The sequence below is a fragment of the Pelodiscus sinensis genome, chromosome 27 (assembly GCF_052426305.1).
Source record: "Pelodiscus sinensis isolate ZL-2025 chromosome 27, ASM5242630v1, whole genome shotgun sequence".
In the NCBI taxonomy this organism is placed as follows: Eukaryota; Metazoa; Chordata; order Testudines; family Trionychidae; genus Pelodiscus; species Pelodiscus sinensis.
This window is the reverse complement of record NC_143078.1, coordinates 8,902,877-8,917,474: the sequence shown is the minus strand read 5'-3', so window position 1 is coordinate 8,917,474 and position 14,598 is coordinate 8,902,877. Positions and strand designations below refer to the sequence as shown.

The 14,598-nt window shown below is 51.7% G+C and overlaps 1 protein-coding gene across 16 annotated transcripts in view; it reads right to left on the bottom strand.

Annotated features, from left to right (window-relative positions):
- PLEKHA6 (pleckstrin homology domain containing A6) overlaps positions 1-14,598 on the bottom strand; it is a 143,841-nt gene that overhangs the window by 86,505 nt on the left and 42,738 nt on the right. Inside the window, exon 1 of one of the 16 annotated variants that reach the window (XM_075910163.2) lies at positions 9,717-10,113. The exons of 14 other annotated variants lie outside the window; for them this stretch is intronic. The gene's annotated coding sequence lies outside the window, so the exon portion shown is untranslated. Of the gene's footprint in view, positions 1-8,500; positions 9,016-9,716; positions 10,114-14,598 lie in introns of those variants that run through there. One more of the 16 variants, XM_075910165.2, reaches the window with a different exon arrangement.

The following is a 14,598-nucleotide window of genomic DNA, read 5'->3' as shown; positions in this document are numbered from 1 at the left end:
GGGTCAAAGAAAGAACAAAAGTAAAGTCTCTCTGAGAGAGAACGCGACATGTGTGCTTCCTCAGGAATTAAGAAAAACAAAAGTGCTACCAGACCATTTGTTGTTTTTTTCTGTAACAGACTAGCTTGGCTACCCCCTGAAGCTACTAAATATCATGGCACTTATAATAAAATCATGAGAGTTGCTAGCAAGGTGAGATGTGTAACATTCAAGGACTTTAATTCCCATGGATAAAACAACAATAAGCATGCGAGTCTTCAATAAGTCACAGATTCCCTGCACACGGCAACCACACAACCCCACAGCATCGCTTTACTCAATGTTCAATGGCCCTTTGATACAGCGTTTAATGTTAAAACGAGAAAGCGGCATCATTAAAGACATCTTCGAACGCTGTGTTTTGATTGGCTGGACTACTAATCACATGCTCTTGGAATGTCATCACATTCCAGGATCATTTACCACGAGTGGACTGGTTCTGTGAATGAAAACAGCACATTCCTTTCCTCTGCATTTTGGCCCCGCCCCAGCACTGAGCACCTCCTGCTCAGATAAAGGGCTTGGCCCATTTTTTTTCCCCAGAGACTGAAGGGGTGGGACGAGCATCACTACATCCACAGCAGCTTATTTTCTAAGAAAGAAGAGTTGAAAAATACTGCTACTGCCTGAGCGGTAAAGGCACCGTGCCATGGTCTCGCCCTGCAGTAACCCTCCTGCATTTCAGCTCACTTCCTCCTGCGCACCTATCCAACCACCTCTGTTGGGTGCTCCCTGAGCACGGCTTTGCATCTCCTTCCACACAGCTCATTTCTCCACCCCCACAGCTGCTCGGCCTTCCAGAGTCAATCTGTTCTCCCACACGGCTTGCTCCAAATGCCTGCCACTGATCTCTTCTTTTTGCATGGCGGTGTAACAAATCTGAGACCGCGAGGTGTGGTGGCAGCTAGGCCACGTTCCATGGGCAGCTGGAATGTCACGGCACCAGCAGGATAATCATTCAGCCCTCCTGTTCCAAAAGCACACTGCTTGAACAGAAGGAGACTCTTCTTTGGCTATATAGGGGATATGACACACAGTCGAACAGTTCCAATCCCATCCCCTAGAAGGCTATGTGGCACACACTAATTACAGTGTTACAATACAGTCAGTTACAGTATTTCTCTTGGGGACAAACAACTGATACCTTTCTATATGTTTGTAAGATGCTTTTGACCCCTCCAGCCATGGATCCCCATGTTTGAATCCCAGGGGATGGACAGCAAAGCATCCTGGAGGAGAGCCCTATGCTCTGGAAGTCTCTTCCTCTTTCAGTCCAGAGCCAGAGCATGGCCACTGTTAGGGGGCAGTGCACTATAGCCAAAGTCCAGTTATTCTGTGCATGACCAGAGATGTTAGAAGTTGATACAGAGGAAGAATGGTCTGGCTTCAGACTCAGGAACACCTGGTTCTCCCACAGTTCCCTGTTCTGCCAGACTTCCTGTGTGACATCGGGCCAGTCACTTTGTCTATTTCAGTAATACAGGGATAACAGCACCGCCCCATCTCAGAAGGGGGTTAAAGACTTTGGTACTCAAGGGGGCTGACAGCCTTCCTGGGCCTTTGGGTAAGGCGGGGAGGGCAGCTCCACACTCCCTGAAGGGGGGTTTTGGGAGAAGGGGAGGGGGGCAGCTCGCCTTCAGCACCGCTCTGAGTACATCCCGCTGCCCGCTCCCCCACCCCCGCTCTCAGAGCTGCCTGGAGCACTCTGCATGCTGCTCCAGCAGCAATTTAACGGGCCAGGGGCTCTGGCTGCTGCCATGCCCGTGGTAGTGGTGATGGGAGTTGGGAGCCCTGGGCTCTTTTGAATCATGGGCCCTGGAGTAACTGCCCTTTTGCCCCTCCTCCCCAGCAGGCCTGCTGGTACAGCTATGATGAGAATCATAGAAGGACCTTAGGGAAATAGGGTGGCTTTGATCGGGGCTGCTTCACTTTAATGTCTTCAAGGAGTACAGATAGCCCACCAGCGGGGGCAGGAGAAGTAATAAGCCCGGGATAATTATCCTGAGCCAGCCGGTCATTAAAGGCCTTTAGTGCCCTATGCTTTGGCGCACCGGGGCTCAAGGCAGTCATTAAAAGCAGCGTCAGGGCCAGATCAGACTTTGCTTGCTGCCTCGGTGCAGAGAAGTTGCACCACAATGGCATGGACAGCTCCTGGGCCTAATTTTATTACTGTCACCGGCTTGCCACGCCCTGTGATTGTGGGAGCCCCGGTTGTACGGGGTTTCACGCCAGGCAGGGATGTGCTACCAGCAAGGTGACACAGCGTTGGAAAGGGTGTACCTGGGCCGGGATGCAGGCTGCCCTGTGAATCACAGGCATATTCCCACCAACACCCAGTCAGGTTCTATTTAGTTCCTAGAACTGACCACCGCCAAATGAGCAAGAGCTGCATCACCCGGACAGTCTATGGCAACTTAAAAAGGCTCAGGTACGAAGGCTGACGTTGCTTGACACTTCTCAGGACTGGCCCTTAGTTTGTCAGGGCCATGGGGACTTGCAAAGGGGGATTCCCAATTCACAGTCACACTTGCCACTTTTCCGACTCATCAGTCCCCTGTGAGATAAGTCAGTATCGTGAGCACCACTTTAGCAGAAGGGGAAACTGAGGCACCGAGCAGGAAACCAACAGTGGAAGTGCTGGAAATAGAAGTGGGGTATTTGCGCACAAAGGCAGCCAGCAGGACCCACCATAGGCAAGCGTTCATCACATGGCAGCTTGGCTGTGTGCCCCAAGAGACTGCACCAACATGGCTATGCCAGGGGCTGGAATTGAGGCACACCTGGGATGCAGCCAAGACCCGAGCCCAAGAACTTGCTGATGGTGAGACATGGGGGTGCACAAAGACAGGAGCACAGCACTGGGATCCACAAAGCTACTGCCTCCTCTGGCCACACGGAGAGCTGGGAAGTTACTTCCCCTCAGTGTGCATTTGTCCTGACTCTTGTGGCCTCTACACACTGTCCTAATGCCAGTGTGGCCCTGCTCTGCCACAAACCACCAACACCACCAGGGCTGTTTAAGGACAAGAGGAAACTGGTCGGGAAAACATGCCAGCTTGTGTCCAAACTGAAGCAGCGTCCACAGACCTGTCTGGCTGCGGTTTTAAGTTTGAAGAGCTAGCTCGCTCTGCATGCCTAACGAGAGCAGTTTGGGGCAACTGCAATTAGCAGGCCTAACAGCCCTGGGGCCAAGCAGCCCTTCAAGTGAGTGGAAGTGCTAGCAAAAAAGAACCACCATCCAGCTGGAAACAGGAGCTGCATTCTTCACCTGATTATCATCTTCAGAGGCAGAGCAAAGGGGAAGAGGAGTACTGGTTGCAGCCAGTAGATAAGGGCCTTGCAAACCCACCTTGGCATGGGAGGGACATGCACTGTTGGCAAACAAACATAAAACCAGCCATACTGGGTCAGACCAAAGGTCCATCTAGCCCAGTGTCCCGTCTGCTGATAGTGGCCAATACCAGGTGCTCCAGAGGGAGGGAACAGAACAGGTAATCACCAAGTGATCCTTCTCCTGTCACCCATTCCTAGCTTCTGACAGAAGCTAGGGACACCATTCCTATCCATCCTAGCTAATAGCCATTGATGGACCTACCCTCCATGAATATATCTAGCTCTTTCTGGAACTCTGTTAGGGTGCATCTACACTGCACCCGTAGCTCGAAATAAGCTATGCGATTCGAGCTACAGAAATTGCGTAGCTTATTTCTAGTGTGTTCCCAAATAGCTTATTTAGAAATTAAATTTGAAATAAACGGCTATTTCGAAACATCCCTTGATCCTCGTGGAATGACGTTTACAGGGACATTGGAATAGTGAGTCCGTTATTTCAAAAGCTACTTCAAAATAACGGGCTTGTTTAAAAGACGTGGAGTAGCTATTTCGGGATACTGGAAGTGCCCCAAAATAGTGCAGCAGCGTAAATGTATCCTTAAAGTCCTGGTCCTCACAACATCCTTTAGCAAGGAGTTCCACAGGTTGACTGTGCATTGTGTGAAAAAAAATGCTTCCTTTAGTTTGTTTTAAACCTGCTCCCTATTAGTGTCCTTTGGTGGCCCCTAGTTCTTGTGTTATGGGAGCAAGTAAATAACTTTTCCTTATTTACTTTCTCCATACCAGCCATGCTTTTATAGACATCCATCAAATCCCCCCTTAGTAGTCTCTTTTTCAACCCCCAAGCCACAGCTGTGAGAGCCAGCTGGCTGCAAAGAGGGAGAAGGAAGGAAGAAGGGGAAAAAAAAGGCGGTAGCCTCTTTCCAAAGCCAGGGCCGCCCCTTGTGTGGCTGGAAGTGTTGTGATTCAAACAGCCCCAGCACACACCTGATGGGCTGGGGCCAGCTGGAGGAGAGCTGACCCAGCCCAGTTAGGGAAGCGGCAGTGGGTGCCCTCATTATCTCGATGGCAGCTGGAGACCAGACACAGCCAGATGAGTCGCTGGCCTTGGGACCGGGTGGCCATTTCCTGCTCACTTCTGTTGCCCTAAGTGACTCCATCCGATACCTAAATCCATTCACCGGTGACCAAGGACCTCTCCTATGTGAAGAGTCAGGTCCTGCCAAAAGCCCTAGCATGAATTGCAATTGGCGAGCGTTCAGTCACAGTGCAGCTGTACCCAAGTGGCTATGCCAGGGGCTGGAAGTGGGGCAGCTAAGACCCTAGCCAAAGCCCCCAGGCAGGCTAATGGTGAGGGGTAGCTGGTAAGAAAAAGTGGATCAGAGTCAAGCCTGTGCTAGATCCACGCAAGGATTCTGCAGCAACCTGCCCCGGACGCCTTGTGGATTGTGGCTGGCTTTGATGAGGCTCCAAGAGGCGGGGTGGCTGAGTGGTTAAGGCACTTAACTGCGTTCCCGAAGGCTGTGAGCGAGAGTTTGACTGGCTCTCACGCCGAAAGGTCACCTGCAGTTCACTTTGCTGCAAAATGGGTACCTGATCCAGTCGGTGACTTCCTGGGCTCAAGTTGACTCAGAAGCTGATGTGTCTTACCCTCGTCAGCCCCATGAGCCAGAGTGAAACCAGGTTTGGGGAAGGACAGGCACAGTCGCTGGATGGGAATTAAAAACAGCGCCCCTTGAAACCTTTCACAGAGGGCAGGGCAGATTCGTTTCCTTCTGAGTCGTCCTGATTTCAGCCTCTCCAACACTGAAATCAAATCTGCTGCAGTGCAATAAATAAAGGGCTTTTCCTAATGAAAACACTGATCCCTGGCAGCTTGAATGGTGGCAATGTTTCAGCATGGGGGTGGGGAATGTGGCATTGCAGGATCTGCCAGCCCATCCCAGCCAATATCCTGTCTGACTGCAGCCAACCCGTCTTCGTGGGGCACCCGGCCAGCTGTGCAATGCTGGGCTCAGTGGGGTGCGATTCCTTCCTGCCGCCTGCAGTGATGGATGGATGCCCTTTCGCAGGGAGGCGGGATTTGGCCTTCCCTTCCCCAGGCAGGAGTGTTAGGAATTGTGTGATGGGGTGGCTGCCCTGCGCTGGCCTAACAAGGGTTAAATCCAGCCTGGGGAGAGGGCTGCGGAGAGGCTGTGGAGCCAGGAAGAGGCAGGTAGCAGCCAATCAGGGCCCAGCTGGGGCTGTATAAATAGGGGATTCTGGGAGGAGGAGAGGACACTTGCTCCAGCTGGGGAGCCAGAGGGACCTGGCTGACAGGGAGCCTAGAGGCTTCCTGACAGAGCAATGCTAGGGAGGAGCAGGCAGAGCTGGGGAGCTTTGACCAGGCAAACCGTCAGGCTGGGGCCTTGCTCTCAAGGCCTGAGGGTACTGGGCTGCAGGGAGACACCAGGGCAGCAGAAGGCAGCAGGTCTATCCCCTTGCCAATGAGCGGCCATTTCACACGTCAGTTTGCCCCTGAGGCAGGAGCTAGATGAGGCCTGGCAGTGGGTCACTGAGGCGAGGTGGGGGACGGGGGCTGGGCTCCCTGGGAGGGGAGACCCCCAGAGTGCAGGGGCATTGCTATGGGGCAGTGCCGGCAGGAAAGGGCACCATGGGCAGAAAGGGACACGGGTCCTGAACTGGCAGAGGAGGCAGGTAGCTGAGGATGAGACACCTACCAGCAGAGGGCACACTGAGGCTGCAAAGCTAGTTCCCTGAGTGACCAGCAGGAGGTGCTGCGGCCGTGAATCAAGACCCTGTTACAGGTGGTCAGGATGTTCTCTGAGATGATTGCCAAGGCCAGGGAATTTATACACTCCATACCTACTCTGCCCGAGCGAGATAGTTGGAAGCATTTTGCATTGGACGAGTTCTGCCCCACTGAGGTCAATGGGAGTTTTGCCAATAACTCCAATGGGGGTGGAACACTATAGAAGATCCCATGTGCTGCATGTATATCCCAGTCTTCAAGGGGCTAAAGGGCCCCATCAACCTTCAGCCTCACCTAGCCCCTACGGAGCCTCCTTTGCAAAAATATACAGTACCGGTCACCAGGATTTCTTGTCGGAGCAATGTGGCCTACTGGGCAGAGCACTGGACTGGGACTCCAGAGACCTAGTCTCAGCTTTGCCACTGGTCTGGGTGAGCTCAGGCAAGTCACTTCCCTGCTCTGTGACTCAGTTTCCCCATTTGTGAAACTGGGATAATGATACTGACCACTTTTGTAAGGTGTTATGAAATCTATTGATGGTAAGCGCTATATAATAGCTAGGTGTTAACATACAATTTAGGGTTAACGCGATAAAGGTTTTCATAAACAGTTAATCAAACTGTTAGATTCTAAGAGTCCAGCAAATCAGTATGTTACTTATAATAACCATCCTCTGGTAACCATCTCCCACACATGCAACTCATGTCTGTAATATCCCGAGAGCCGCTATTCTTCATTTATTAACCCCTTATACCAAATGTTCCACATTTAATGAGTTTATAAAGAGAGTACTGTTATGGCATCGTGCTGTCCTCTGACTGCCACAAACAATACACATTTGGACAAGATCGGGTCAAAAATTTTGCATAAATGTGGAGGAGGAGTTACCCCCAAATGCCAGTTCATCCAAACCATAACTGTTTGCAGCAAGATACCGGCTTTGAAAAAAAAACGCAGGTAAAAAGAATTCCGAGACTGTCGACACATCCTGTTTCTAGCACTGGCCTGGAAAGTTTTGAGAGGGAGGGTTTGAGTCAAACGACTTTTCATTTAGAATTTTGCATTATTTACTCTGAAAGATTAAAACAAAAAGGTCGACATAGAAATGAAATGTTTCTACTGACGTGAAATGAAATGTTTCTATTGACGTGAACCAAAAAGCACCAAGGTTCTCAGTCTGCAAAAATTGTCAGGGTCTGGACTTTCCCTCCTCATTTGGGACAGGAGAGGTTTTGGCATTTTTTTTTTAATGCCAAAACCATTACTTAGCCAGCCCTAATCTGAATCATTACAACAGAGAACTGCATTACTGGAGTATCATGTAACCGCCCACCTTGTCTGGGTTACAGGGAAATATCTACATTCATTGAATGGGCAGGTTCGGGACAATTAAGCTTTGATCTTGGGGTCTGTGTTATCACCCAAACCTCCAAGTGGAGCAGTGATGAAACTGCAAGCTCTCTGGTGCAAGGTTTGTCTTTGTGCTCTTTGTACAGCCCCTAGCACAATGAGGCCCAGATGCATGACTGGGATCTAGCAACAACAGAAGTCTAGTCTGGGTTCCAACACAGACTTGATACCCTGCCTTGAGCAAGTCACTTCCCTCCTCTGCATTTTCCCCAGCCTGTAAAGTGGAGGTGACAGTATTAATTGCCAGGAAGGGCCTAGAGCACTATTTTATGTCCACAAGGCGCAGCCACTAGATTTGCTTGCAAAACCCAGCATCCTGCAAGACCAGCAAGAGAAAAAGGAAGCGCTGTCAAAAGGACTTGGAAGAGCTCCTGGCTGTGCAGGGGAAACTCTTCTAACCACATGGTTGGAGGTGAGCAACTAGCCACTGAGCCCCCACTTTATTAACAGAGGGAATGCCAGGCTGCTCCTAGCAGTGAGACCTGAGGCTATGCCCCCTCCAGTGGCGGCAGATGCCCGGCCTCCAGAGCCTGTCATCCCACAGTGTAGCTTCAAAAGGCAGACGGGAGAGCTTCACGGCTCAGCTTGATAATATGTACACGCCTGTGTCTTTCAGCTATGTAGGTCATTTGCAAATTTGACACTATCGATTTAGGATTGAATAAGGATCTTAACTGGTTAACACACTACAAAGGCAATTTCCCCTCTCTGGATAGTCACCTCTCCACAGCAAATGCTCCGAGTGAGCCACTTCCACCCTGACTAGATTAGCCTCATTTACACAAGCAACTTCTTCCACATATATACCCCTGCCTCTAACTTCCACTCCAGTACATCTGATGAAGTGGGTTTCACCCACAAAAGCTGATGCCCTAATCTCTAAGGTGCCACAGGACTCCTTGTTCGTTTTGTAAGTCCCATTATTCACCCACTTCCTCTTTGGCAAACCATATTACATAGACTCACAAAAGTTGTCAACAAGGCTGGACGTCTCTCCTCTCCTCACGCCCAACGTGAATCGCTTGTCCAAGAGATCTCAACCTTTTCTCTCTGGATTTATTGACTGACTTTGCTCTCCAGGCTAAGACAGTAAAACATCCTTCTCAGAACAAGCAGGAAGCCCATCAGAGACCGCAATCTGCCCGCAGTCCCTGCTTGCACAATTTGCCTACGGTCCACCGTCCCGCCCCATATCCTAGAGAAATGGACTGTTCCCTGTGCCACAAGCCACTCAACGCTCCGGAGCAGTGACAGGAATCAATCTCTGCTGGAGACAGCTGTCAGTCAGTCGCAGGTTAATGCTTCATACGTATGTTCCCCTCCCACCCGATAGCACGCAAAACTGAACATTCCTGCAAAGACAGCCGCCTTATTAGGCACAACCTACGCCTTCCGTCTATCTCCGTCCCGCTGCAAAGTGGTTTCACCCTTTGGAGACCGATGTGAATGCTATTGAGAGGACACTTTCTCTAGGCAAAGCCTCACACACTTCTAACCCCAACATGCAGCAGGGGACATTGCAAGGCACATGTTAAGTCAGCCCCAAAACCAGGGTAAGCAGGAAAGTCTTGTCACTTGCACCGATCAGTGCAAAGTAGGTGCTGAAGCAGCAAGGGGGTGCGAGATAAGACAGCTTGTCTCCCCCCCACCATTTCTGGACACAAGTTTGAATTTGATAAACAGTCTCTGATCTTTCTCGTGAGCTGAGCCAAAATCCTGGGTCTACAGACTTTGGTATGTTCAAAATCCAGAGGTAGCCACAGCCCATTCCTACACACTGGGAAGGCTGCTTTGCAGCCATCTTTCGAGGGGGAATCGCAAACAAGTCACGTTCTTTCTGAACCCCAGTCCTGCAGGCAGCCTGCTCTGTAACCATGGAACGTTTTTAGCACCACCCTTCCATAAGTGCTAGAATGAGGGGTATGGAGGGGGCTGCTGCACCCCGTGGCTTGTGGCGTTTTCCATCCTACCCTGGGTTTAGAGTTAGGTTCGGTGGCTCTCTACACCCCCCACGGTACATTCTGTTCCGGCACCACTGCCCTTTGCAAACACTTTGGAAAACATTTCCCGCCCGCTCCTGTCTGACAGCTGATCCTCTTTGTGCTACATCACGCCCCAGACCATGCTCGGTGCCCCCCAGACAAAATCAGGGCGGCCCTGGGAATCTGATACCCAGATTTACCTTGACTCCAGAGGCTGCCACGTCCACTGATGTCAAGAAACGAGAGGGTTACAAATCCAACCTGGGGCTCCAGCGTGGAGGGATCAGAGGGAGCTGGGAAAGCCAGGGAGGCTCTGGGGAAAAGTGGGGGGGAAAAGTGGCAACTGCGTCTCTCCTTGTCCGGGCAGAAACAACCGTCCCAGTGCTGGAAGGGTTGGAAGGCTGATAAGCGAGGTTTGAAATTTGAAACTGCAGGTTGGCTCAGTCGTATATAAACACACACACACACACACACACCCATTCATTCTCCTCTCACGCCACCCCTGCACGCCTCCTTGGGAACTCCAGGCAGCTCTCTCGCTGCACCACTGGAAACGCAGCACTCAATGAAATTCAAAGGGGCGTGGGAGGGGGGGCAGAGAAAGACCTGTCAAAAAAAGCAACCCGCCCCCGTGTCTCCTCAGGATCAGCCCTGCAAGGAAAGTGGCTGGGAGAACGAAAACAAAACCCGACATTGGTTCTCCCCACGGCCTCAGAGAGAACCGATTTCTTCTTAGAGCCTGTGCAGAGATCTTAGTCCTGCCAGGCAGGGAGGCTGGAACAATTTGTATAGCGGGGCTGGGGGAGCAAGACAGACATTAAACCAAACTGTAAATCCTGCATAGGATGGAAACCACTTGAAGACAGAGTGTGCAGCAGCCCCCCAAGTCCCAGCAAACGAGAGGAAGGCTCACCACTAATGTTCCCTCTAACCCATGGAAGGAATACATTTTGTTACCTGCACCAAGGCATGTGTAGATGTGCACCACCAATAGAAACACACACGGCTGGCTGGGAGTGCTCTGCTAATCAGCTGGGCGGCATTTGAATCTCTCCTGGGTGGCTGCCCAAGGACTCAGCTTACAGGGAGTAAGCTCATCCCCCCTATTTCAAGGACCGGAGATCTAAGACACAGAAGCGACTCGCCCACGCTCACCCTATAGCTCAGCTGCAAAGAGAAGCCAAGTCTCCAGAGCCTTGTTTTAAAGAACAGCAGCTAGTGTGTTTGTTACAGCACATTTCGGACCTGCACAGCTGCCACGTTTGCTAATATTACCGTCCCCATGAGAACTTCCATCATACTAGAGCATGAAAGCCCATAGCAAACACTATTCAATTCAACCATGCAGTACCCCTAACATGATGGCATCCAGAGGGGAAACTGAGGCATGGCAAGATTAAAAAAATTTTTTTTTAAATGTTCTGCTACTAAGGGTGACATCTTGACCCTATGGAATTGAGTGGAGGGTCTGTGTCAGTCTCTGCTTGGCCAGAATTTCACTTCTCTAGGGGTTTCCACCCAGAGGTCTCGAAGCACTTTAGAAAGGAAAGTCAGTAACATCAGTGCCATTTTACAAGTGAGGAAACTGAGTCGCAAAGAGTGACTTGTCCAAGGTCACACGAGGTCAGGGGCGGAGCTGGGAATAGAAGGGACGGCTTCCGGTTTCCGGCCCAGTGCTCAGGTCACTGGCTGGAGCTGCCTCACCTAGGTGATGCAGCAATATCTATACTGCCCGATATACTGTATGCATGCACATGTACCGATATTACATTACTTAGGGCATGTTGTCATATCGATGTTTCAGACCCCCTGCAAGACAGGGCTCCAAATGCAGCGTCTCACAAAACGTTTGTGAGATTGCCCCTCAATCTCAGACTGCAGTTAAAGCTCCTGGACAATTTACAGGTGGAACCTGAGGGAATTTGCCAGATCAAGGGAGGTTCCCTGACACTGGCTCCCCAGCCTGCCGCCGGCTCAGCTTCTGATGTTGGCTGGTCACCCTGCCCATGTCCTCGGCTCCCCTGCCAGACCGCTGCTATCCCTGTCGGGCTCCCAGCTGCTGGCCTCCCGCTGCCTGACTCCCAGCCACCGGGGCTCCATGGCATGGGCACATCCATGGCCCAGCTAGATTACGGATGTTGCCAGACCAGAAAGCCCCAGTTTAGGGAGGTGCAACCTGTACCTTCTTCTAAAACAGGATCTGCAGCCTGCAAACTACCAAGTAGCTGGCTCTGAGACGTCGCTCGGTATCGGGTTCAACGGTGTGCCCTTCCAAAGCGCCATGCAACTCATTTGACAGAAGATTTGTCTCATTCCTTCACGCGGGGCTGGTATGAGGTGGGGTTTTACAGCAATCCAGCCTGGCCAAAGACAAACAGGTTTGCCAGAGGCCGCGTTGCTGGAAGGAACTGTCTGGTCATGGCAGCAGAGGAAAAGAACTGCATGACCTAGAAGGACTTTTCCAGCTCTAATTTCTACTGCCTGCTGCTGCCACTGAAATCAGTGGCATGGAGATCAACCAGATCTAGAACCAGTCCTGGGCTGCATTAATCTCAGAAAGAATATTTACTGGGTCCAGATGGGGGCACTGCCAGCACTCTCTTCAAAGGCTGAGAAGTCCTGTGGGCACGTCTACACTGCAACATTACTTCGAAATCCCAGAGTGCGCATCTACACACATCATTTCAAAATAAGGGGCTTCTAACTAAGACTCCTGTACCCCTCATTTCATGAGGCACAAGCGAAGTTGGAGGAAGCCTGTTCGTCCTTCGACTGCCTGCAGCATAGGCAGCCACTAAAGTTGCATAGCTCAGCTCAGCTTTAGCCTGCAGAACAGGCGTGCCCTCCGAGACTAACAGATTTAGAAGGGCACACGCTTTCCCACAAAAGTGTATGCCCTGCTAACTCTGCGAGTCTCTATGGTGACTGAAAACCAAAGAGGAGTGCAGAGCCAAACTTGCATCTCTGAGAGGGGCAGGCGGTTGGAGCTTTGGAATGGGTCGGAGCTGACTCTAACTACCTGACCCACGCTAGGCCAGGAGACAGGTGATAATCTTCCCTAGCTCTTCCCTAGCACTTCTCACCCATCGACCCCAAAGCATTTTACACAGCTGCTCGGGATCTGGGTCCCTGCTTCATGCATGGGACACTTGGGGCATGGGAGATGAAGGGACGTGACCAAGGGTACCCAGCAGCAGAGCCAGGATCTGAGCCCAGCTTGCCAAGTCCCTTTATCACTTGGCCCCATTGCTCCTCCAGCATTAGAGGAGCTCCATTTGGCATCGATGGTGCTGCAGAGTCCATCACTTTCCAGCACCAACACAACTCACGCCTGCAAGCTAGCTTCACCTTTCCCCAGCAACCTTTGCTCTACTGACTCACCCACTCTGGCTGAAGGGCCAGCATATGGCCCGGAGCTGTTCAGTGTCCCCAGAAAGAACTGAGTCCGGACACGGCTAAAGCCATTGGCCAAGACGCCCTGTAAGATTTCCTCATGCCAGTGCTCTAATGCGCCTCCTTTACTTCCGCGGAAAGAAACAAGTGGGGTTCCCCCTGCCTGGGCTCTTGGCAAACTTAGGAAACTTAATTATTTTGATGGGCACCTCCCCTGTTTTCAGAACGCTGCCCGCACCTACACACCTCGGCTGGAGCACTGCACACCCGGGCGGCTCAGCAGCACAGCTGACACTGGGCTGCGCCTATTGCGTTTCATTGGACAGGGAGCGAGCGAGGACTGGGAGTGGCTCTGGCACTGAACGGGGGGTCTAGGTTCTTTCTCTAGGCCTCCAGTCCCCACCTATGAAACGGGGAGTCGTTATACTTCCTTGGGCTCCTTTATCTGCCTGCGAGCTCTGCAGCACAGGGCCTGTCTCTCACGACATGTCTTCACAAAGGGGCCCTGATTGGACGCGCACAACACCCACAACTGCCGCCCTGCTTCTGGGCCACAGAAGCCAACGCCGGGCTGACAATCATGTTGTGGCGTGTGGCGCCGGGCTCTGCTCAACTGGCCGGGGCAGTCTGGGAAGCAGCCGCCCATCCTCCGCAGCCTCCCCCAGCCACCTGGCTATTTACTCAGCTCGATGACAGCTGATGTCGCCCAGAGGAAAAGAGATGCGCCAATCCCTAATTAACCGCGTCAGGGGATAAACTCCGCCTTGCCGTGCCTACCAACCTGGTCTGTCCCCTCCCCAGCCATTCCTTCAAGCACTGAGGGCGGCAGGGAAGACTCTGTCCATAGGGACTGATGTAGACTCATCCTAGCTCTGACCACATATAGACTGATATACGCTCATCCTAGAATCCGCTGTTCTCTTTGCGGCAGGCGCTACCTCAGTTTGGCCCTTGGAAGGGTGCGGGGCGGACATTATTTCAGCAGGAAAAAACAAATCTACAGGTTGAACCTCTCTAGTCCAGCACCCTGGGGACTTGACCACTGTTCCAAGATTTTCCATCTGAGCGGAGTGAGTTTTGTCTTGTGCGCCAATGTTGATGTCACGCGTACTTGTTCGGACGTGTGCCACCGTGGCACCCACCAGTCACTAACAACCACATTACTAAATTGTTATGGAAGAAAAAACACCAAAACAAGGGATAATGAACAAGGTGCAGCCCCCTGCACCCACCCACCCTGAAATCCACCCAGCTTGGCACCCTGTCTCACTCCCCCACAGCCTTGCTCCCACCGTCCCTGCATCCATGGGCTCCCCAACCCCTGCACACCCATCCTGTGCCCCCTTTATCCCTCACCCTGCATCGTGCCCCCTTCATCCCAACCCCTGCCCTCTCCTCCCAGCCCAATCCAGTTAAAAATGTGTGGGAATTTGTAAAGCATTACAAAAAATGGCTGCATCGTCCCACCCCATTGACTCTAGAAGCTTATTCTGCAGCTGCAAGTTAATGCCATTCAGAAACTAAGTTAGGGATATCACCAGAAAATTTCATCCCGCTCTTCAGTTCCCATTCCCACACGGTACACAGAACATAATCTCATTACTGGTTAGATTTCCTGCAGTATCTGCAGGCCTTATTTTTAGTACCATGGTCATAGCGCCCCAGCAGCCACGGCCCCAGCTATTTTTA